Genomic DNA, 25,596 nt, shown 5'->3' on the forward strand with positions numbered 1-25,596 from the left:
TAAAAATCAAGATGCCAGAAATTCAGCACAAAAACAGAATATTAAAATCCATCAGAGAAAAAAAAAAAAAAAAAACAGTCAGCTATAAAGAAATGGCTGCCAGAATCATGGCAGAGTTCTCAAATCCAACTCTCAAGTCAAGAAGAGATTGGAGTGAAATAATTCAAGTCCTAAAAGAAAACAACTTCCAACTCATATTGATGTATCATACAAAACTGTCTTTCAAAATTAATAGAGAAATACAATACTTCCATGACAAAAAAATGACGGAAGTAATTCATGACCACTAAGAGAACACTACAAAGGTACTGCAAGATATTCTAGGCAGGAATTTACAAACAAATACCACAATTCAGAGCAGAAAAACTGAAAGAAACCACCAACAGGTCAAGCAATTAAACAGAGGGAAAAGTAGAGGACCAACAGCAGGAAAGTAACATGACAGAGACAAGCTAGTACATATCAGTTATAACTATGAATGTAAATGGTCTCAATTTAACAATCAAAAGAAATAGACTATCAAAATGGATAAAGAAACAATATCTAACCATGTGCTAGATACAAAACTCATAGTATTAAAGTCAAATGATGGAAAACCACACTCTATGCAATAGGAACCCAGAAAAAAAGCAGAGGTAGCTATACTCTTTTCAGGAAATGTGAATTTTAAACTAAAAATACTCAAAAGTGATAAAGAAGGTCACTACGTACTTATTACTGTCAGATATCAAAGGGAAAGGATTCGATCATAAACACATATGCACCAAATAAAGGCGCAGACAACTATATAAGACAAACATTAATAGACATGAAAAATCAAAAGCAAATACAATTGTTACCTACACATCAATAAGCAAAATACAATTGTTACCTACACATTAATACCTCATTGTCACCAAGAGATAGATCAACTGTACAAAAAAAATCAGCAAATAAGTAACAGAACTGATCGAAACCTATGAACACATGGACTTACTAGGGGTTTATAGACTTTTCCACCCAAAACTTTAGAATACACATTCTTCTCAGCTGTACTTGGGACATTCTATAAAAAAAAGTATGTACTAGTGCACAGAACATTCTTAAGTAAGTGTAAAGGAACTGAAATTCCCATGTATATTATCTGGCCATAGTGCAATGAAATTGGAAATTAATGACAAAAAGACTGTCAGAACTCCATAAACATCTGAGAATTAAACCATCCTAAACAAACAATGAGTCACAGGTGAAATTAAGTAAGAAATTAAACAATATCTGTAATTAGATGTAAATGCAGATGCACATACTGAAACCTGTGGGACAAAATGAAAGGTATCCAAAGAGAGAAATGTATAGCAGTGAATTCTCACACGAGGAAAACAAAATGAGCACAAATAAGCAACCTAATGCTGCCCCTCATGCTTCTACAAAATGAGGAGCAAGTCAAGCCCAAAGTCCATGCAAGAGAGGATACTAATAGACTAGAGCAGAAAATAACGCAGTTGAGACTAAGAAGACAATACAAAGAACTAATGAATTGAAGAATTTGTTCCTAGGAAGAATAAATAAAATTAGCAAACTCTTTGCTAATCTTATTTTAAAAAGATACAAGAAACTCAAATTCATGCAATAAGGAACCAAAGGGTGAAATTGCTAGAGATCCTGTGAAAATTCAGAAGGTCATCGGTTCCTACTTTGAAAATCTTTACTTGCATAGCATGTAAAATGCAGAATAAATGGACATATTCCTAGAAATGTATGAATTACTAAAGATGAATCAAGAAAACATAAAATTCTGAATATTCCAATATTGGCTAATGCAATTGAAAGTAGAATTCAAAACTTACTTAGAAAAAAAGTCCAGGTCCTGATGGACTCACTGATGTATTCTACAAGAAATTTATAGAATATATAAATCCAATACTTCTCAAACACTTTAATGAAATTAAAAGCAAAGCAATTCTTCCTGACTCACTGCTGGAGAAAATTATTACCCTGAAACCAAAATGAGAAAAAGATCCACCCATAAGAGAGACCTATAAGCCAATCTCCTTAATGAGCATAAGTGAAAAAAATTTTGATAAATCCTACAAAACACATTTCAACAAATCATCAAGAAGATTATATACCATGACCCACTGGAATTCATTTTGGGAATGCAGCGATGGTTCAACATATGCAAATCAATAAATTTAATACACCATATCAACAGAGTCAAAGACAAAAATCACATGATTATCTCAATAGATGCACAAAAAGCTTTTAAGAAAGTCTAACACTCATTCATGATAAAAAAAAAAACTACAGAAGATTGGAATAGATGGTCTTTACCTAAGTCTTATAAAAGCCAGTCTTATAAAAGCTATGACAAATCAACAGCCACCATCATACTTAATGGACAAAATCTGAAACCTTTCAATCTAAAATCAGGCACAAAACAAAGGATGTCTACTATCACCACTCCTTTCAATACAGTTCTGTAAACATTATCCAGAGCAATTAAACAATAGAGAGAAATAAAATGAATGAGTATCTAAAAGGAAGAAGTTAAATTATCATTATTTGCAGATGACATGATACTCTGTATAGAAAAATGCAAACTCTACCAAAAGACTTCTAAAATTAATAAGCAAATTCAGTAACATAGCTGGATACAAAATCAATACTTAAAAATCAATAGCATTTCTGTATTCAAATAACAAACTCACTGTTATGGATTAAAAACTGGTGGTCAACTCAACACCATTTGAATTAAATCAGCATGGTGCTGAGCTTAGATGGTCCACCTAAGGAAATTTGCCAGCATAAACAGAGACATGGAGAAGAAGAGCTAGGCATTGTGGCTTTCTCTAAGTGTTGCTGTTTTAAGCCATTGGTTCTCCTGGAGGAGCTCCTCATGACTAGCTTCCCCAGTGTGAATTTGACCATTGACTGTCATCAAAGGAGCTCAAGACCTTATAAGTGAGAGTGGCTGTAGTTCACTTTTGGGGAGCTCTGGTCCTTACATTGAGCTTCACTTCCAGGCTCCATAGTAGAAGACGTGTGCTATTTAATCTCTAGGAGGCACTCATCATGCTGGCTTTCTGGATGTACTCAACTTTTCTATCATCAGAAGAGCTTGGGACCTCCATGTTGCTAAGGACAGCTATGGTATTTTTAAGGGTAGCACTGGTTCTTATTTTGAGCATGACTTCTTAGCGCCAGTGTAAAACCCTCAATGTACTGGCACAGTTCCTTCACCCTGATGGTATAAACATTCTAGCTTCCATCACTGACTTTTGGGCCTTCCCAGTGCAGATCCATAAAAGAGATTGGCGTGAGTCCTTGTAGGCTCTAGACCTCCAGTTGGACTCACAGGAAGCATTGTGATGGATACAGGCCCTTGACTGAATATTCTGGGTCTTTAGTGTTGTGGACAGATGTCCTGCACTTTCTTGTGTTTAACTCTGGGTGATCATCATAAAATAATATTATAAATTCTATGTCCTGATTCTAATTGTTCTCCTTATAACCCCTGTCAGGTTCACTAGCTGAAACAAAAATTAGGGGAAAAGCACCCTTCATAATAGCATCCAAAAAATGAAATATGTAGGAATCAATCTAATGAAAGAAGTACAAGACATATACTCTGAAAAAAGAAATTGAAATCAATATCAGAAACTGGGGATATCCCTTGCTTATGGATAGGAAGGTCCAACCTTGTGAAAATGACCATACTCTCCAATTTGTTTTATAGATCTGATGCAATCCTGGTCAAAATACCTTTAGCATATCTAAGATAGAGAAAACATTCCTAAGGTTCATTTGGAAATCGAAGAGTCCTGGATTAGCATATGCAATTCTGGGCAACAAAGGCAAGAAAGGAGACATCAAAATCCCTGAGTTAAAATTTTTCTACAAATCTACTGTGATAAAAGCAGCATGGAACTAGTGAAAAGCAGGGCTGAGAATCAGTGGGTCAGAAAAGAAGTTGTCAACACAACTACAGATATATCCAGCCACTTTATCTTTGACAAATGATCCAAACATGTTCACTGAATAAAGCAGCCTTTTTAATAAATGGTACTAGAAAAACTGCCTTTCCACATGGCAAAGATTAAGACTATAAGTGTGTCTATCATCATAAGCTAAACTAAAGTCAAAATAGATCAAGGGCCTAAATATTAAAACAGAAAAACTAAATCCACTGAAAGACAAAGTAGGTAGAAACCTTGAAACCATAGTTGTAGGTAGAGAGTTCATGAACAAAACTCAAACTGCATGGGAAATACTTCAAAGAATCAAAAACTGGGTTCTCATCTTATTAAAAATATTTTGCACATAAAAAGAAATAACCAACAGAGTGAAAAGAAAACTTACAGACTGGGAAAAAAATTAGCCAAATGTCATTCAGACCAAGGACTTTTATCTAGAACAAGAATTGAAAAACAAATCAGGCACCCCAAATTCAAAGACTCAATTCAAAAATGGGCATCTGAGATGAATATACATTTCTCAGCTGAGGGAATACAATTGGCAAATAAATACATGAAGGAATGTTCAACATCACTAGTCAATCAAGAAATGTAAATTAAAACAACACTGAGATTCCATCTCACTCGAGAAAGAATGGTTGCCATCAAGAAATCAACCAATAACAAATGCTATTACTACAGTGAAAAAAAGGAACCCATATCCACTGTTGGCAGGAGTGTCAACTGGTACAATCACTGTGGAAGTCAACATAAAAAATTTTTTCAAATCTACAATTAGAATTCCCACTCAACCTAGTTATTCTCCTCCTGAGATATTTTCCCAGAAGAATTAAAAACATCCTACCAGGATGATATATGTGCACTTATGTTTATAGCAGCACAATTTGCAATAACTAAATCTTAGAAACAACCCAAATGCCTATTGACTCAGGAATGGATAAAGAAGTAGTTATATTTCTATATAATGGAGTTCTACTCAGCTCTAAAAAAGAATAGCATCAATTATTTTATAGCTAAATGGTAGCAATTAGAGACCATACTCATAAGTGATATAAATCAGTCTTGTAAGTGTGAACTTTGTATTGTCTCCCTAGCATAAGAAACGGAAACAGTAAATAAGATCTCAAATGTACAATAGATACAGTGAAAGTGAAAGAAACTGCCCAAAAGGGAAGAAGAATGTGGTACAGGAAAGGAAGAAAGGAGAAAAGAACTAAGGTGAATATATATATATATATATATATATATATATAGATAAATAGATAGATATAGATATAGATATAGATATAGATATAGATATTTATGTTTGTATCATTTGCTCAATTTTGCATGCTATATCTTATAATCTGAGAAAGTACTTTGAAGATAATATGCAATGTACTAACCACTATTAATTTCCTATAATCTTGTTTTGAATCTTTGTATCATTGTTTTTACTTTGTTCACTTTAAGATAAAAAGGAACAGGATAACATTTTGACTATCTGTCTCACTTGTATTTTAACAAAAAATTTACATCCAATTTGACCATGTCTGCAAAAACTCAACTGGACTTTTGAAAGGAACTGGATTGACTCTGTACAGTATTTGGGGGACCTTTGCCATCTTCACAACATGAAGCTTTTCAATTCATAAAAAGCAGGATGCCTTTTCCATTTATTTAGACTAATTAGATTTTTGAATAGTTTTTGTCAAAGAAGGCCTTAGTTGAATGTATTATTAAATAATTTGCTCTATTTAAATCTATTATAAGTTGAAACATTTTGAGATTCTGTTTTCAGGTTATTAAATGCTAGGGTAAAGTGTTATAACTGATTTATTTATTTATTCGTTCATGTATTTATTTAGTACACTGATCTTGCATCATGAAATACATTTACAAGCTGTAGTAGAGTCTTGTTTTTTATTTTGTTTTCATTGGGCTGCTTAGTAGATTCTTTAGTTTCTTATATGTAAGATTACGTTAACTGTTAACAGTGAGTTTTACTTCTTCCTTTCAAATCTAGATATCTTTCATTTCTTCCTTGGATTCGGTAGAATTTCTGTATAATATGGAATAGAAATGGTGAGGATATACAATCTTGTCTTGTTCTTAATGTTATATGGAAAACATTTGGTCTCTTACCATTATGTTTGAGGTGAGTCGTGAGAGTTTCATAGAAGTCCTTTTTCAGGTTAAGGCAATTCCCTTTTATTTTTGGTTTTAGTGGTTGTTTTTTTCTTTTTACTTTAAAAAGTCTTATGGTTTTTTTTTAATTTATGTCTATTGACATGATGATGTAGCTTCTGAAAACATGTTGTATTTCTGGAATAAAGTCTATTCATTTATGGTGTATGATCCTTTTAATATGCAGCTGAATGTGTTTGATACTCCTCTCCTGAGAGAAACAGGCCCCAAAGCCTAGCTGAACTTCTGAAATAGGTCACAAACCTTTGCTTGAGTGGTGCCTTCTCTATACTAAGAAAGAAATGTCTTTATCTCTGAAGACATAAGCATAGTGGAGCACTGAGAAACAGACCTTTCTCAGTTCCCCCATTTATTACTATTGGGTTATACCTTTTTGTATTTTAATAATATTTCTGCACTACTGCTCACTCTTTACCAAAATAAACCATATAAAAGCACAGATCTACTTATTTCTTTGGGTCTTCATTTCTGAAGACTTTTGTGTCACTTAAGACATATTAAATAACTTCATAACTTTTTGTTATTCTTTTAGATAAAGGTCCGGTTATGAACCTAATAATAAATGACAAAAGAAACTTTTCTCCCTTACAATAGTTTTGTTTTCTAGGAATTCAGTTATTTTATCCTCATTATCTAATTTGTTCACATACAATCATTGAAATGTATTCTTTTATAGTTCTTTGGATTTCTGGGAAGTCAATAGTAATATCTCTCCACTTTCATTTTAAGTTTTAGTAATTTATGTCTTTTTTTGGTCAGTCTACTTAAGAATTATCAATTCTGTCCATCTTTTCAAAGAATGAGTGTTTCATTTAGTTGATTTCCTCTATTTTTTTCTATTCTATACATTTACACCCACTGTTTATTTCATTTCTTTTTATGTTGAGTAACTCATACCTTTTCGGTTTTATTTGCATGCCTCATTTTTTTGTTTCTGAAGAAAATTAATATTTTGAATTTTATAATGTACCATCTCTGGAAATTAGATTTTCTATCTTCTGATGAGCTCTACTTGTGTCTTTAATGATTTATCATTTGAACTGATGTAGTAAAGTCTATTCACTATATAATGTGTGATCACTAAAGTCTATTCTATTTGATGAGTGATCAGCTAATGATTTGAGAAATATTTCCCTGATCTTTATCACCAAAAATATCTCATATTTTGCACAATGGTTTCGAGTGGTGGGAAGAGATGTGTGTATACCTTGGACAATCATCCAGGAAATTTATAACTGTCCCCAACCTTCACTTAAGATTTTCCAGAGGTAAGCGTTTAACAGTTTTTTTCAAGTCTCTCCTGAGGAGATGCAGAATTCTGATGTACATTAGTCTTTCTTTCTTTTTTCTTTTTCTTTCTTTGTTTCTTTCTGTGTTTCTTTCTTTTTCTTTTTCTTTTTCTGTCTGTCTTTTTTTCTTCCCTTCTTCCTTCCCTCTTCCTTCCATGCTTTTTTCTTTGATTCTAGTACTAAGGATTGAATCCAGGGCCTTTGCATCAAATCACATCAGTCAGACTTTTTTTCTTATTTTACTTTGAGACAGCCTATCACTAAGTTGTTCAGCTAATATTAGACTTGTGATCCTTCTACCTCAGCCTGTTCGTGTGCTAGGGATAACAGGCAAGTACCATCACTCTGGCTTGGGACCAAAATCCCAAGAATATAGTTGAGCTATCAAAAGCCATTTTTCCTCAGGACATCTCATCTGTTTTTCCCTTCATGATTTTTGTTTTGTCATTTGTCACAAATATTATGCATTGTCATTGCTTCTTGGTCTGTTGGCTAAGATCAAGTGCAGTATCTGTTCTTATCCATGGTCTCAAGTGGCAGAGACTAAAGCTCTTATTTATAGATGTTTTCAATATGCACTATATGTCCCAACTAAAATCTTCAGCTTGTGGCAGTTCTAGTCAGGTAAGATTAAAACAAATCTTTTTAGTAGGTCTAATGAACCACCTGACAAACCAACTAATGACAACTTGTAGATAAGATCCAATCATCTCCCTACTCTACTGATCCCAGGAATGCAAGCTGCAAGTACTTTTCATTCTACCACTATGTAGAAGCGGATGGGATAAAGTAACACACAGCTTGCCATTATTCTCAGCTCAGTAATTTGCCTTGAATAAGGACTTTCTGAGTTTCTGCAAGATTTGGTTTAGTTATCAACATTCTGAAAATGTTTTGCTAGGGTATTATTTTTATTTTTGTTCTGAGATACAGTTTGGGAATTACTAATTGTCATTTTTTTTGGCTGACCCTATTCCTCTGTAGAAAGATTTAGTAAATAAATTGCATGCTTCTTGGAGGAATGTAAATTTAATAGAATATATGTGAATTCGAAGTGAAAAACATCTAATCTCAATTTACAGGCATTATTATCTGCAAAGTTTGTCTAATATATAAAGTTGATTTATGTTGGAGCTAGGGATTTAGCTCAGTGGCTTAAGCACCTGCCTGGCAAGTATGAGGTCATGAGTCTGATCCCCAGCACCAAAAAAAAAAAAAAAAAAAGATTTATGTAAAGTATGTGTATGAAATTTATATCTGCATATCTCCCTTAATAGTAGTCTACCACATAGATGTACAATAAATAATTTTTACTTTATTATTGATGAATACTTGTATGATTTCTGATTTTTACTATTAGATAAACATTACTGTGAATGCTCTTATATGCGCTTCTTTGTACAAGCTTCTTTCCTAATTGTATGCTCAGAAGAGTATGATTGAATGAATAAACATGTATTTGCCAGTTAATTGTTCATGTTTTAAAGACAAGGACTTGTTATGAAGTTCAGGCTGAACTTGAATTCTTTATGCAACTCAGGACTAGCCTCAAACTCATGGCGATCTTCCTGCCTCAGTTTCCCAAGTGCTGGGATTACAGGCATGCACCACTACTATACCCGTGGAAAATATTGTTTTACTTCTAAAATATTCCCATCTGTTTGGGAATGGCGTATGTATTAGGGTTTTGTTTTTTTAGGGTGTTTTGCTCTATGTTTTGTTTTTGTGCATCATTGTTGACAGTATGGTTTAACAACTTTTCACATATTTTTGGCTACCTTTAAAAATATCTGCAGCCACTTTTTAATTCCTATTTTACAACTAGATAACATTTTTAAACATAGAGTGCATCCGTTCAAAACTTAATCTGTCCCAAAATTCTGGAAAAAATGCCCATGTTTGTGCTCAAGCAGAAAAGATGTCCTTGGTCCTGTTTGTCATCTGATGCCTTTTGCAAACAAAAACAAAATTTGGTCAAGTATTTCTGTTTGCAATCCAAATTGTTCACAAACAAAAGCATTCATGAACTGAGGTGCCACTGTGTTTCCCTCCTTCTTTTCCTTTTTCTCATCCTTTCTTCCTTCTTTTCTTCATTCCTTTTTTTCTTGTTTCCTTCCTTGTGTTAGAGATCAAGCCCAGGACCTTGTACATGCTAAGTATGCACCCACCGCTGAACTAGACCCTAGACCTTCTTGATATTCTTTCTTTGTCATATATGTGTATAAATATATATATGCATATTTTTGTGTGTATATATATAATTTTAAATGTGAAAATAAAATTTTGGGCATCCAACCCTACATAAACTTCTTTCCAAGAAGTATATTCCTTCTCTGACTTTTCTTGAAACCAGTATCTTTTACTCCTGAGATTTACTTTTCATTCTGCCAAGTACATACCCAAATTCTTATTTTTGTTTATATATATGCTGCTATATTATGTCACTTAATTTAATATTAGTCTAGATTGAAAATTTCAGAAAATTGTGTAAAAGTGAGGGAGAGAGAGACAGAGACAGAGACAGAGACAAAGACAGAGAGACAGAGAAAGAGATTTGGGCATGGAGTGGAGAACAGTGAAATTATATTAACATTTTGTCATAGATTTTACAAACTGAAGTTAACTCAACAAAATGCTGAGAATACAATCAAAAGTAAAATATGCTTAAAGACAAACTACCATAAAGTTTGGGTAATGGAGAATATAAACAAGATTTGGAGAAACATATGCAAACATATAATCACTAAGTATGGACAAATTTATTTACTTAAAGAAATGAAATAAAATACTCTCACCAGGGCAAAAGTTTTTTTTTTTTTAAATCTTTGTCAATAGAAGTTTTGTTTATTGAATGTTTATCACTGTATAATATAATAGTATACATTTATTTATTGTCATTCAACCTTCCATAATTGCATATACCAAAATAAACTCAAGATGGACTTTCGAAAAAGGAAAACCAAGAAAAAAGTTAAAATTAAAGTGTATCTTTTAAAACTTGAAGTCCCATGCCCTTGCCTCAAAAAACCTTGGAATAAACATTTTACATTTCATATAACATATAATGGTTTAATATCAAGAATATATAAAGATGGGCTGGGAATATAGCTCAATAGCACAATGCCTGCATGGCAAGCGCAAAGTCCTGAGTTCGAATCCTGTTACTAAAAAAAATAGAATATATAAAGATAATCTGTAAAATAAAATGAAAAGTGCAATCAACATGAAAGTAAAAAGTAAAGGAAAAGAACTAGATACTGTAGTAATATACCATGAATCACAGAAAAATAAACAGTGTTAGAAATCACAAATTCACAAGCTTAATTTTGCATACTTCCCTAAGGAATAAAACGGAGGCTTGAGATTATCACTATCATCCATTGGAGATTTTCCATTAACTCATTAGAGATGGGCCATCCTCTTCCACTCACTAAAACTAAAACTAAAATCACTAAATTTAAAAAACACTTCATGGCAAGAGCCTTCTTAACATAAGATCATCCTCGCCCACTTGAGTCATCTCAAGAATATACTTGCCCTCTGAGTATAGGCTTCTGAGTCTTCTGCCAACTTTGAATCTTTTGCTAGCCCTCCCTCCACACTGATACATTCAAAAATTGTGGCTGTCTGGAAGTGTCATCACTCTCTTAGCCCATCCATAGACATCGACTTCCCAGTCACTCAACATGCATTTCTAGATTTGTCTCTGTTGCTTATTTTATCTTCTCGTTATACTTAGGAAATTGAGGCTCTTGGACATGTCCCCACATAAAATATAAACTTTCTTACGTACTACTAGTGGTTGTATCAATTGACAAAATCATTTTGAAGGACAATTTAGCAGTATTTAACCACATAGATGATTCCTGATAACTATCCTCGTGGAAAAACTAAGCACACAAGTGCAGAGACATATAGATGAGGGTTAACTGCAGTATTTAAAAAATTATTAAAAATTAGGTCTCAAGGAATTTAAAGAGAAAACAATTAGAAACAATCTAAATGAACGTCAGTGAAAATAATCAAATTATAAAACATTCATGTCTTTGAGTATATGCAAGAATTAAGAAGAGGGGCTGGGGATTTAGCTCAGCGGCATAAGTGCCTGTCGTGCAAGCAGGCGGTCGTGAGTTCGATCCCCAGTACCGATAAAAAGGAAAAAAAAAAAAAAGAATTAAGAAGAATAAAGTAGGTCTGTTTGTACTGCCAAAATTCACTGAGAAATATTACTAGTGAAGAAACAAGTAGAAAATAACTCAAATAGCTAAACACATAAATTATACATCTGAATTTCATATATGCAAATGAATTGACTAGTAATATAAAAGAATGCTCACAAAACTGTTCAGAGAAGTTACTACTCCAGAACATAGAGTAAATAGAACATAGAGTAAACCTCCATTTACTTTCATGTTATTTTAACTTTTGGCAATGATATTTATTATATTGATGCATATTAAAAATACAAACTCCAATCTAACTACAGTCTGTCATTATTCTAATAGTTGTAATATTATTATGTACTGAAAACATGTACAAATAAAAATGCAAACTACAATCTAACCATATTCTCAGTAAAATTTTATTTTCTCATTTTCATCACAAATAATTTTTTAGTTTTATGTATATGAAAAATATATTAAAGCAAATAAAAAGAGAAAAATTTAAAACAATGTTGAAAATAATTCATGATGTTAATACTGTACAAATATACTTAATATTGCTGTACAAATTATGGTTTTCATTGCTATAATTTATGTTTTCTGTCATAGAAATATGATGCAGTGGGCCTTGATACTAGTGTGTGGATGGATTACTCTGCTAACACTGGCAAATTCTCACTTCTTCAGTAGTTATTCAATCATTTAAAAAGTATGGACTAGATGATCTCTAACATCTAACAAAATATAATTCTATGACAATTTTAAAATGAAAAGTATTGTAGTTAAAGATGTTTATTATGATTTTCATAAGAGTATGCACTCCTAGGAATCTTTCAAATTCAAAAATTTTACAGTCTTTTCATGACCAGATTAGTCAGAACATATTTCCATATTTGAGGACCTAGATATAATGGCCATTATAAACAAAAAAAAAAGCTCGAGGAGTGACTTCCACAGAAAATACAATTCTGATAGACAGAGTTGTCAAGGAGCTGCCCAGCTTCCAGGCACACTAGACTAGACTTGGGCATTTTTGCAGCCAGACTAGACCATGCCAAGCCACCTTCTTCAATCAGGGAAGTTGAGGGCATGTGAAGTGAGTTCTAGCACATCGGTGCTTACCTGGGGAGAGCTTTGGGCCATCACTAACAGCTTCCTGGAACACTGAAGTTGGCATGGGAGGTCCTGTGGACCTGACTGGACCACACTCAGCAACATCCATTCACTACCAGGAGCTGAGGGTATAGGAGATGATTTGCAACATGCCCAGGGGAAGCTTTGGAAAATCACTCAAAACATGGAAATACAGGAAAATGACAAAATGAAAGACCAAAATGCAATCTCAAACCTCCAGCCCATTCCATGAAAGGCTAGGAGCCAAGTAGGTAGAAGAAAATAAATGTCATACACCTGAAATGATAGCAACTGAAATAAAGAAGCAACTCTGGGAAGCTTTAAAGGAACTCAAATTAGAAATAATCTCTGAGGAAAAAGAAGAAATGATAAAAATAATGAAATAAATACTGAACTCATCTAAAGAAGACATGGCTAAAAATTAGGGGAACAGAAAAGTGATAGAATCCCTGGATTAACAATGTGACACAAACAGAATACATGAAGCAGATTCGAAGAGATATACATGAAATCAAAAATTACATTTAAAGTTGTCAAAACTGCCTCAACAAAATCTAAGATAGAATTTCAGAACTGGAAGACAAGATTGCAGCTAGTGAACAGGAAAGGAAAGATCTTTTAAAAATAACAAGAAATCAGGAAATAACAATTCAACAGTTTCAAGATGATGCAAAAAAACAACATAAGATTGATATGGATAAACGAAAAAGAAGGGGAAAACACAAATAATATCAAGAGGCTATTTACAGAAGTAATAGCTGAAAATTTCCCAAACACAAGAATGGAAACTGACATGTGGATATAGCACTCCAAATAGCCATAGCCAAAATAAAACTACACCCAGACATATAATAATCACCATCCCAGAAATTCAACATAAGAATAGAATATTAAAAGCTGTCAGAGAGAAAAAGACAGATCACCTATAAAGGAAAGCCTATCAGAATCACAGCAAACTTCTCAACACAAACAGTGAAGTCAAGAAGAGCATGGAATGAAGTATTTCAGATCCTAAAGCAAAATGATTTCCAACCTAGACTGATATACCCAGAAAATCTGTCCTTCAAAATGGATGGAGAAATAAGATACTTCCGTGACAAAGAGTAGCTGAAGAACTTCAAGTTTACCAAGCCAACCCTGCAAAGAATACTGAAAGACAGCCTCGATGCACAGAGGAAAAATATCACTAAACAAGGCAGACAATTCAACAGAATGGAAAAATAAAGATGCAATAGCAGAAAGATAACATGTCAACAATAAACCAATATATAACAGTTATAACCATTAATGTAAAGGGTCTCAATGCACACAGTTAAAAGAAACAGACTGGTAGAATGGATCAAGAAACAATCTCCAACCATATGCCATCTACAAGAAACCCATCTAACCCAAAAGGAAACTCACAGACTGAAAGTCAAAGAATGGAAAACAATATTTCATGCAACAGGAAGCACCCAAAAAGTGGGAGTAGCTATTCTGCTTGCAGACAATGTGAAATTCAAACCAAGAATGATCCTAAAAGATAAAGTAGGTCACTACATTGCAGTTAGAAGAAAACTTCAAGAGGAAGAGATAACTATCTTAAATATATATGTGCCAAATTCCAGGACACCCAGCTATACAAAGCAAGTATTAACAGAAATGAAAAATGCAATAAGCAATAACACAATTATAACAGGAGACCTTAACACACCATTGACACTAAGGGGCAGATCAACCAGACAGAAAATCAGCAAAGAAATAACAGAACTGAATCACACCTGTGAATAAATGGATTTGATAGACATATACAGAGTGTTCCATTCAATAATGTCAGAATATACATTCTTCTCAGCAGTACATGGGACATTTTCTAAAATAGACCATATACTAGCACACAGAACATATTTAAATGCAAAAGGATTGAAATTATCCCATGCATGTTATCAAATCATAGCACCATGAAATGAGGAACTGATGATAAAAGAAACTGCAAAAACCCCACAAACACAGGGAAATTGAATAATACATTCGAGCAATTATTAGGTCACAGGAGAAATCAAAGAAGAAATTAAATAATACCTACAAACAAATGAAATACAAATACAACTTACCAGAATCTGTGGGATGCAATGAAAGCAGTTCTCAGAGGAAAATGTATTGCACTGAGTTCCCACATCAGGAAAACAGAATGAATACAAATAAACAAACAACCAGATGTTACACCTCAAACATCTAGAAAAAGAAGAGCAACTCAAGCCCGAAGCCAAAAGTAGGGAGGAAATTATAAAAATCAGACCAGAAATTAATGCAATAGAGCCTAAGAAAGACAATCCGAAGAATCATTGAATCAAGGAGCTGGTTCTTTGAAAGAACAAATAAAATTGATAAGCCCCTAGACAACCTTATTTAAAAACGGGAAGAAAAAACCTCAAATTCATGCCATAAGGAATGAAAAAGGTAAAATCACTATAGACTCTGTGGAAATACAGAAGATCATCAACATCTATATCAAAAACCTGTACTCTCATAGGTTCAGTAACACAGAAGAAATGGACAGATTCCTAGAAGCATATGAAGCACTAAAGCTGGGTCAAGAAGATATAAAATGCTGAATAACCCAATTTCTATTAACAAAATTGAAAATGTATTTAAGTCTTTACCTACATAAAAGAACCCAGGTCCAGATGGCTTTAAGCGGAATTCTACAAGAAATAAAAAGAAGACTTAAGACGGACACGCCTCAAACTCTTCAATGAAATTGAAAGGGAAGCAATCCTTCCTAAGTCATTCCTGGAAGCAAATATGACTTTAGCACCAAAACCTGAGAAAGACCCAACTAAAAAAAGAACTACATGCCAATTTCCCTAATGAACACAGATGCAAAAATTCTCAACAAAATATTGGCAAGCAGGATCCAGCAAATTAAAGAATGTTATACACCATGAGCAAGTGGGATTCATCCCATGCATGCAGGTATGGTTCAACATATGTAAATCAGTAAATGTAATCCACCATATCAATAAAACCAAAAGTAAAAATTACATGATCATTTCTATAGATGCAGAAAAAGCTTTTGATAAGGTCCAACACTCATTCATTATAAGAACCTTAAAGAAAATTGGAATAGATGGTCTTTACTTCAATATGATGAAGGTCATCTATGATAAACCAGCAACCAGTATCATATTAAATGGCCAAAAACTGAAGGCCTTTACCTTAAAATCAGGCACAATACAAAGATGTCCCTTATCACTGCTCCTATTCAACATATTACTGGAAATACTAGCCAGAGCAATTAGACAAGAGAGAGAAATAAAAGGGGTAAAGATAGGAAAAGAAAAAGTTAACTTGTCATTATTTGCAGCTGACATGATCCTCTACATAGAAGACTCCCCAAAATTCCATTGAAAGACTCCGAGAGATAGTAAATAAATCCAGTAATGTAGGTGGATACAAAATCAGTAGTCAAAAATCAATTAGCATTTCTATACACTAACAACAAAATCACTGAGAGAGAAATAAGAGAAGCCACATCCTTCACACTAGCACCGAAAAAAAATGAAATATTTAGGAATTAATCTCAAGAAAATGTAAAATATGTATACAGGGAAAATTATAATACCGCAAAAAAGAAATCAAAGAGGATTTCAGAAAATGGAAAGACATCCAGTGTTATGGATAGGAAGAATAAATATTGTGAAAATGGCCATTCTTTCAAAACTGTTATATAGATTCAATGGTTGATGATGAAAATATCATCAACATACCTCATAGATCTAGAGAAGTCACTCCTAAAATTCATCTGAAACCAGAGGAGACCTAGCATAGCAAATGCAATTCTAAGCAGCAAAGGCAAGGCAGGAGGCATCACTATCCCTGACTTGAAATTATACTAGAAATTTACTGTAATAAAATCAACATGATACTGGAATAAAAACAGATCTGAAGATCAATGGAATAGATTAGAAGATACAACCACAATTACCAACACACTCAACCACTTTATCTTTGATAAAGGGGCCAGACATGATCACTGGAAGAACGACAGTCTCTTTAATAAATGGGGTTGGAAAAACTGGCTCTCCATATGCCAAAAACTAAAATTAAACCCATGCCTATCACCATGTACTAAACTAAAATCCAAATGGATCAAATATCTGAATATCAAAACAGAAACATTAAATGTGTTGGAACACAAATTGGATAGAAATCTTGAAGACATAGGGGTAAGTAGAGAATTCACAAATGGGAATCAAATCGCATGGGAAATACTTCCCAGAATCAATAACTGGGATCACGTATTATTAAAAAGTTTCTGTATGCCAAAAGAAATCTCCAGCATAGTGAAAGGAAAATCTACAAACTGGGAAAAAATCTTAGTGAACTGTCCCTGAGACAAAAGAATTTTTTCCAAAACATATAAAGAATTTTTAAAAACCCCAAATTTCAAAGACCCAATCCAAAAATGGGCATCTGAAATGACTACACAGTTCTCAGATGAAAAAATACAAATGGCAAATAAATACATAAAATGCTCATCCTCATTAGTCATTAGAGAAATGCAAATTAAAACCACACTGAGATTCCATCTCATTCTAGAAAGAATGGCCAGGATCAAGAAAACTACCAACAACAAATGCTGGAGAGGCTTTTGGGAAAAAGGAAGTCTCCTGCACTGTTGGTGGGAGTGTAGACTGGTGCAATCATTACGCAGGTCAATCTGGGTATTTCTTAAAAAGCTGGGATTGGAAGTTCCATTTAATCCAGCTATTTCACTTCTAGGCTTATTCCCAGAAGAACTGAAAACATCATACCACAGTGATATATGTGCACCCATGTTTATAGCATCACAATTTGTAATAGCCAGATCTTGGAAACAACCCAAGTGTCCATCAACTGAGGAATGGATAAAAAAGTTGTGGTATTTCTATACAATGGAGTATTATTCAGCTATAAAGAAGGATCACATTGAGCTATTTATCAATAAGCGCACGCAACTTGTGACCATACTCATAAGAGAAATAAATCAAACTCACCACGTATAAATACTGTATAATGTCCCTAGTGCAAGAAATGGTAAGAGTACAAAAGATTTTATGGTAATCATGATTCCCCATTTCATTGCTTTGAAGCCTTATAAAGTTTTCATTCATTAGTTGGAATGGTTTTGTCCTGGTTTGTCTGATTTTATTATCTGTGAGCTATTTTGGATAGCTATTTTGAAGAAAACAAGACATTATTATAGCCAGTGTTGATTTAATAGCATCTTGCTTTGAAGTCCTACTATGCTTTTGATTTTGTTTCCATTGATTTTATCATGTTGTATCTTATTTGATTTTATTATGTTTGATAATGTAAACAAATTTTCTATGGAAAATTAGATAATATAGTAGCCATTGTTTATTTTCTGTTAGTTTGTTATGAATATCCTGTAATACTTTCATTCCCTTGAATGGTTTTATACTGTTTTGTTATGTTTGATACTATTATCTATGAAGTTATGCTCAACTGTTTCAAAAAATGAGACATTATAGTAATTACTGTTCATTACATGTTGTCTTATGGTAAAACACTGTATTGCTTACATTGTTGCATTCTGATCTGCTTTGCTATGTCCTCTCTTGTCTTAGTCTCTTTAAAATACAAAAAAATTTTAAAAGATTCCGATAATGTAAACACCAAAATATGGTGAGGATAACATAGCTTACAAGCCAGGTGGGTGTATATTATGTGAGGACCTTGAAAAAGCTTTTGAGGGGCCTGAGGCTCATTATTGACATCTACAAAAGTAACACTAATACTAGGTGCCATTATATTCCTCAAGTTAGAGTAATAGCTACCTTTTACTAAACCCATGCTATATGACTGGCAATGCATCAAGCACTTTACACAGTATCTAATTTAATTCTTCCATTAAGTCTTAGCTGCTTAGAAAACAAAGGTGATACTGTGTGACTTGATTTGTATTAGGAGAATGCTGGTCTACAGAGTATAGGTTTCTTAGAGATGATGCAATACTTCGTTTTTCTTCTGATGGAGTTCCCTGTGAGGTCTGAATACAGGGTTTATTGCAGTGTGTCAGTGCTAGACGCACAAAGGTGTCCCTTTAAAGCCAAATAATGTTCCATCAAGGCTAATCTCATTCTTCTTGCTTTCATCTAGAAACTCCCAATGAATGGTATGGAAATTAGTTTCAAGTTATCTCCTACCTCTTTTTTTTATAACTTTGATGATTAGTGTATATTACACTGTCATTGTTCTCTGTATTTCCACTGATTCTACATGCTATGGTTACTTTATATTTGTCAGCATGCTTTACAGGTAGAATGCGTGCCAAGTTCTTCTCTTTATTCTTCTACATTAGCTCCTTTAAGGATCTTGCTTATGGATAGATTCATCGACATACAGAAGAACCCTTTGTTTTCAAACTCTCTTGTATAATGCTTACAAAACTATATGAAATTTCAATTGTAGCACAATTAAATTGTAATTGCAATGCCACTCTGAATAAAAATGTCTATAATAGTTTTACAATTTGAATGCGACTAACTCTCAAATATCTAGAAGATAAAGTACATCAGTTTAGCTGAGAAAATTTCTTAAAAACAATGGTGAGGTAAAAAAGACAACTGGAAATAGAAAAAAAGGAAACACATGAGTTGTAATTTGGCTTGAAATTTTCAGAGGGGGCCTTTGTGAGTCAGACACATGTTGGCAATCATACTCTAATTATAATTATACCAGTGTTCATTGGAGTAGCCACAATTAAGTCATTGTTTCCAACATTTTTTTTTCATATGATAGATGGGAATGCCTTATATTTTCTTCAAGTAGGGTATTAGGATTGAGACATATGCTATTGGCTGCCCACACAAAAGCTGTTACTCCTTCTTCCTGAGTAAGGAAAACATGCTTTGAGTAGCAATATCCCCTCACTCTAGGAGCAGCAGCAAGCTTGAGGATGGAAGATATCCAGCTACTAACAAGAGAACGGAAAAATTCTCAGGACATCATTAAAATGACAGGTCACTTCTGAGACCACCCACATCAGGGATTTTTATTAAATAAACAACATAATATTTGTGCTTTAAGCCATTTTAGTCAAATTATCTGCTACTGGAGCTAAAAATGCTTCTAATGAATACAAGTGATGTGGAGGGGAGGGAAAGAAATCTAAAAATAGACATTGAAAAACATTCTTATAAAACAGAAAAATGAGTTTACAAATCTCCCTTGATCCTCTTGATATAAGTACTGTTTTTATTGAAAAACCATGGAAATTCTAGGAACTATGGAGACGAAATAGAGACTCAATAGATTCATCACAGGATTGGAAACAAAATTATTCAAGTATACTTTGAATTTCATGTTTTCTTCTTCAAACAAATTTACTATTGTGAAATGACTAAAAGTTCCTTCTGAACACTTGTATGGCTCTACTCAACCATTTTATAAAACACACACACACACACACACACACACACACACATATTTTGGTGTTTAACGAGTTTTCACAATAGTGTAGACCTATATAATTAAAATCCTAAACTAGATGTAGAATATTTTTATTGTCTGAGAAAGTGTGTTATGTACATTACCAACTCCTGACAAGGAATATAATTATTATGTACCTTAAGCATTTACAAATAAAAATTTAAAACTTAAAAAAGAAAAAGGTGAAAAATCAAAACAGAGACTATCACTGATCTGATTTCTTTCACCACAGATTAGTTTAAATTGTTCCAGAACTTAATATAAATGTAATAATATGTACTGTTTTGTGTCTGAGAATATATTTGCTCAATGTATCTATGATCCATCCACAATGTCCTTTTACTAGTAATTTATTCATTTTTGTTGCTGAGTAATATTCCATCAGATAGGTGTACAATAACATGTTTATGCATCCTTCTATTGAAAGATATTTGAGCTGTTTTTAAGTGCCAATATTTAAGAATAAATATGTTATGAGTTTTAAATTATAATTTTTAAATTGACAAAATATATATGCTTATCACATACCAAATGGTGTGTGTGTATATATATATGGTTTGGTTAAGCTAATTAGCATACACATTATTTATTCTTTTAACAATTTAAAAATATACATTGTTATTAACTGCAGTTACCATGTTGTATGACAAATTTCTTGAATTTATTTCTACTGACTGAAATTTTGTGTCCATTCACTATCATCTCCACACAAAAACAAATAGCCACCGTCATATTCTCTACTTCCACGATTTCAAAGTTTTAGAGTATATAAGTGAGACCATGTGTTCTATCTTTCTGCACCTGGCTTATTCCTCTTAATATAATGTCCTGTAGGCTCAATCATGTTGTTGCAGTTGACAAAGTTTCTTTCTTTAAGTCTTAACATCATTCTGTTTCATATAATATATACATCACATAGTTCTTTATCCATTTCTCTGTTAAGGGCCCTTAGATTGCTTCCATATGTTGCCAGTTGTTAATAATGCTGCAGTGAATGTGGGAATACAGATAGATGTCTCATTGTTATGTTTTAAATAACAGAACCCCCCAGAGACATACTGAGGGCTTGATCCCCAATGTGACAATATTTGGAGGTGGTTCCTAAAGAGTTGATTGGACCATGAGGGCACTAACTTCATCAGATTATTCCAATAAGGGGTTTATAGCTCAGTGGGTTTATTGGTAGACAAGGCTTAATGGAATGAGGCAGGTCACTGGCGACACGGTTTTGAAGTGTGTAACCAGTCCTGGCCCTTCTGACTTCCTTGTTCTCATTCCGCTTCCTGGCTGCCATGTCCTGTCACCATGTCCTTCTATAATTTTTCTGGTTTAGAGGCATAGACAAACACTCTGAAAGCATGAGCCAAAAATATATATTTTCTCCTTTGTGAATGTCAGGTATTTTGTCCCACCAATAGAAAACCAACTAATGTACTCCTCAATGTTCTGATTTAATTCCCTTGGATATATACTCCCTAGTGGAATTTCTGGATCATATGATAGTTCTATTTTTAACTTTGTGAAGAATTTGGATACTATTTTCCATAGTATTTATACTAATCTACATTTCTACCAATGTATGGAAGGATTCCCTTGCTCTGTAACATTGTCGGCACTTGTTGGCTTACATCTTGTTAACAGACCTTCAAACAGGCAAGAGGTGTTACCTCATTTGCATTTTTTTGAGAATCATATTGAAAATTCTTTAATTCACCTGTTGACCATTTTTATATCTTCTTTTGCGAAAAGTCTATTCAAAATTTTTAGGCAGTTTCCCAGTAACTAATACAGGTCGGACTTGAACTCACTATATAGCCTCAAACTCGTGATGATCCCCATGCCTCAGCTTCCCAAGTGCTGGGATTACAGGTGTGTGCCACCATGTCCAGCTCTCTGTCTTTTTATAATTGAGTTTTTTAATATTGAGTTGAGTTCAAATATATATAATGCATATATAATATATATCACATACATATACAATCATATCATATACATATACAACCTTTTACAAGGTGTATAGTTTACAGTAGTTTCTCTCATTCTGTGGATTGCCTTTGTTGATTAATCCCTTACTATGTAGAAGTTTGTATTTTATACAATATTATTTGTCTACTTTTATTTTGTTGATTGAACTTTCAAAGTCACATCAAAAAAATTATTGCTCAGCCTAATGTTGTGGAGATTTTTTCCTGTTTTCTATTAGTAGTTCTATAATTTCACATTTTACATTTAATTCTTTAGTTAACTTTGTGTTGATTTTTGTATATGGTATGAGGTAAGGTGCTAAGCTTACTTTCAGTTTTCTCAGGACTATTTAAAACACCCTCCCTATTATTTATTTTTGGCACTTTTTTTGAAAACCAACTGACCATAAAGGTGTGGGTTTTATGTGGGCTATTCTATTCCATCCCATTGGTCTATGTGGCTACTTTTATACCAGCAGGATATTGTGCGAATTTTTCTTTTTCTTTTTCTTTTCTTTTCTTTTCTTTTCCTGTTCTGTTCTGTTCTTTATTTCTCTTTTTCCTTTCTTCCTTCCTTCCTTTCTTTCCTTCTTTTTTCGTAATAGAAATTTGCACCAAAATTTTATGTACACTAAGCAACTACTCCACCAACTGAGCTACATCTTCAACACTATTTCTTTATTACTATAATTCTGTGATGTATTTAAACTTAGATAATAAATTAGTTGCCTCCAGTTTTGTTATTTTTGTTTGAGATCATTTTGTCCATGCTTGCACAAATTATTCTTGTGGAGATAAATTTTCATTTGTTTTGGGTAAATATCTAGGAGTAGTCTTGCTGGGACATATAGGAAATGTAGCTTTAATCATAAAGTAAATTGGCAAATAGTTCACCAAATTGGTTAAGACATTCTACAATTCTGCCAACAATACATGAGAATTTTTTTGCTTCATATTCTTACCAACACTTGTGTCATCTGTCCTTTGGGTTTTAGATATTCTAGTAGGTATGAAATGCTATCTTGCTTTGGTATTAATCTGTATTTTTCCTGAAGATTGATAGTGTTAAGTGCATTTATGTGCTTATTAGCCATTCTCACATGTTTTTTATAATGTATCAAGTGATTAAAAATATGGTAATTGCTTATGTTTTAAAAATATTCATTACAGTAAAAGATACTTTGCAATTAAATCCTTGTCCAAGAATTGTCCCTCTCACTTCAAACACTCTTATCTCACCATTCTTGCTTCTTTAAGAAATAATTTTGTCAGTGCTTTTTGTGAGTGTTGCTGCTATCTTGAGGCCCTGAATAAATTCAAAACACTTACTTTTCATGAAATTTTGACTTGGGGAAGACCCAGAAATTGCACCGTGCCAAATCCAGTGAATAATGTGGATGGTGATAAATGGTAAAGTTTTTATTTCATGGAAGTTTCTGTGAACAGTTTATCGATAAGGGATAATCAAAAGATACAGTGAATATTTAAATAACATGTATTACAATAAAAGACTCATTGTCATTAATTCCTCCCCAAATATTATCCCTTCCTATGAAGATAGCCCATTGTTCTTGGCAATATTTTTTATTATAAAATATTTTTTTAGAAATTTTAAATGCATACCACATTTTTATTACCTTTGTGTACGTCTGAGTCTTTAATTTATTTTTAGTGGAAGTCACAGCTTTTCATCATTGATTTGCAGGACTTCTTTATATAGTTTGGGTATTAGGTCAATGTCATAGATAAATATAGATAGTGATATTTTTCTCATTTGGTGATGTCAAACTTGAATCTGCAAAAGATGTTAGTAGCCTGAGGTAACAAAATACTTTTTACCTCTTCCACGTTTTGCAGAAAAAGTAAGATTCAATACAGAGAGGGAACACTATTTAGTTCCTAGATATCCAAGCATTGCCATGAGTTACTGTAACTGAAACTAATTTGGAAAGGTAACTTTCTTATGTTTAAGCTTGTCACCAGTAAAATATTTTCAAGGATTTTTCTTTAAGTTTTACCATAGATATTCTTTTAAAATGTAATAAGTTTTGGGCTAGGGAATCATTATGTTGGTATTGCCATTAGATGTCATAAACCAAGGGTCGCCAACCTTTGACTCTAGGATACTGGTCCATGGCCTCTTAGGAAAGAGGCTGCACAGCAGGAGGTAAGCAGTGAGTAAGCAAAGTTCATCTGTATTTACAGTGGCTCCCACTCCTCACATTACCACCTGAGTTCTGCCTCCTGGCATGTTGGTGGCAAACTTACATTCTCACTGGAAGCACAAACTCCCTGTGATCTGCTTATGTGAAGAACCTAGGTTGCAGGCTCCTTATGAGAATCTAATCTTGAAACCACCCCACACCTAGTTGTGGTCGGTGGAGTAATTGTTTTCCTTGTAGCCTGTCTCTAGTGCCATAAAGTTTGGGGAATGCTATCATCAATCACAGGTTGGTAAGATGCTGCCATTCAACTTTGGTACTCAGACAGATTTACTTTTGTTTTGGATTTACAGATTTCAAAATGAAAATTCTTTATACAATTTTGGTTTTCTAAAAAAGCCCAGAGGACTCTGTTAATTGAATTTCAGAGATTATTAAATTTAACCATTGTAAAATATTTTAATCTTCTGTTTTGCCCTGAGGGAGAGTAGCTATAGTGAGAAAATGAAATGGTTTTTGCTTCTACTGAGTCCAGACAGCAGTTGTCCCAGGGGCTATAAAGCTTGACCTTCATTCACTAAGGATATCCCAAGGGAGCTCAAATTCCCAATAGTATGCACTTCTGTCTCCACTTCAGTAAGGATTGAAAGTATAACAATCCTACCACTCCTGGATTACTTTCTGCACTTGACAATGACCTTTGGGGAGATGCTTGTGACAGGGTATCTGTCCATAGAGAAATGATGAATTTAGACAAGAAATGATATATGGTCATTTATCTGTATTTCCTGGACTTCTTAAATTCTAGACCACATGACTGAGATCAGATTTTCTGTCAGCCTTAGCCAGATAATTTGTAGACAAAAACAATCATGTTGTGTGATAGAACCAGTTCTTACTTGCTCTGGTCATTCATTGTCCTTAAGAAGACCCAGTAAGCCATAACCACTTAAATTTCTGAGACAGATAGTTTTGTCCCTTCTAAGGATCCTTTTTGGGTCTGTGTGAATAGTATAAATACAAGATAATAATTTCAAACTGCAGATTTGGTCTTATAAAAATTAAGATTTTACTCAGGGATATTGTGACAGATCTCTATACTCTCACAATGTGTGTGTGTGTGTGTGTGTGTGTGTGTGTATGAGAGAGAGAGAGAGAGAGAGAGAGAGAGAGAGAGAGAGAGAGAGAGAGGGAGGTTGGCCTCAACTTAGAATATAGTAAAGATACGTAGGGAATTGTAGATAAAATAATGAGGGGGTAGATGCATG

At 33.5% G+C, this 25,596-nt stretch overlaps 1 pseudogene; it reads left to right on the forward strand.

The window, feature by feature from the left end:
* The first annotated feature begins 7,901 nt into the window (after nt 1–7,901).
* On the forward strand, nt 7,902–8,068 carry LOC111756709 (U2 spliceosomal RNA; annotated as a pseudogene).
* The last annotated feature ends 17,528 nt before the right edge of the window (nt 8,069–25,596 follow it).

This window comes from Cavia porcellus, unplaced genomic scaffold (assembly GCF_034190915.1).
Source record: "Cavia porcellus strain 051 isolate PalLab524CR breed Dunkin Hartley unplaced genomic scaffold, mCavPor4.1 scaffold_3, whole genome shotgun sequence".
NCBI lineage: Eukaryota > Metazoa > Chordata > Mammalia > Rodentia > Caviidae > Cavia > Cavia porcellus.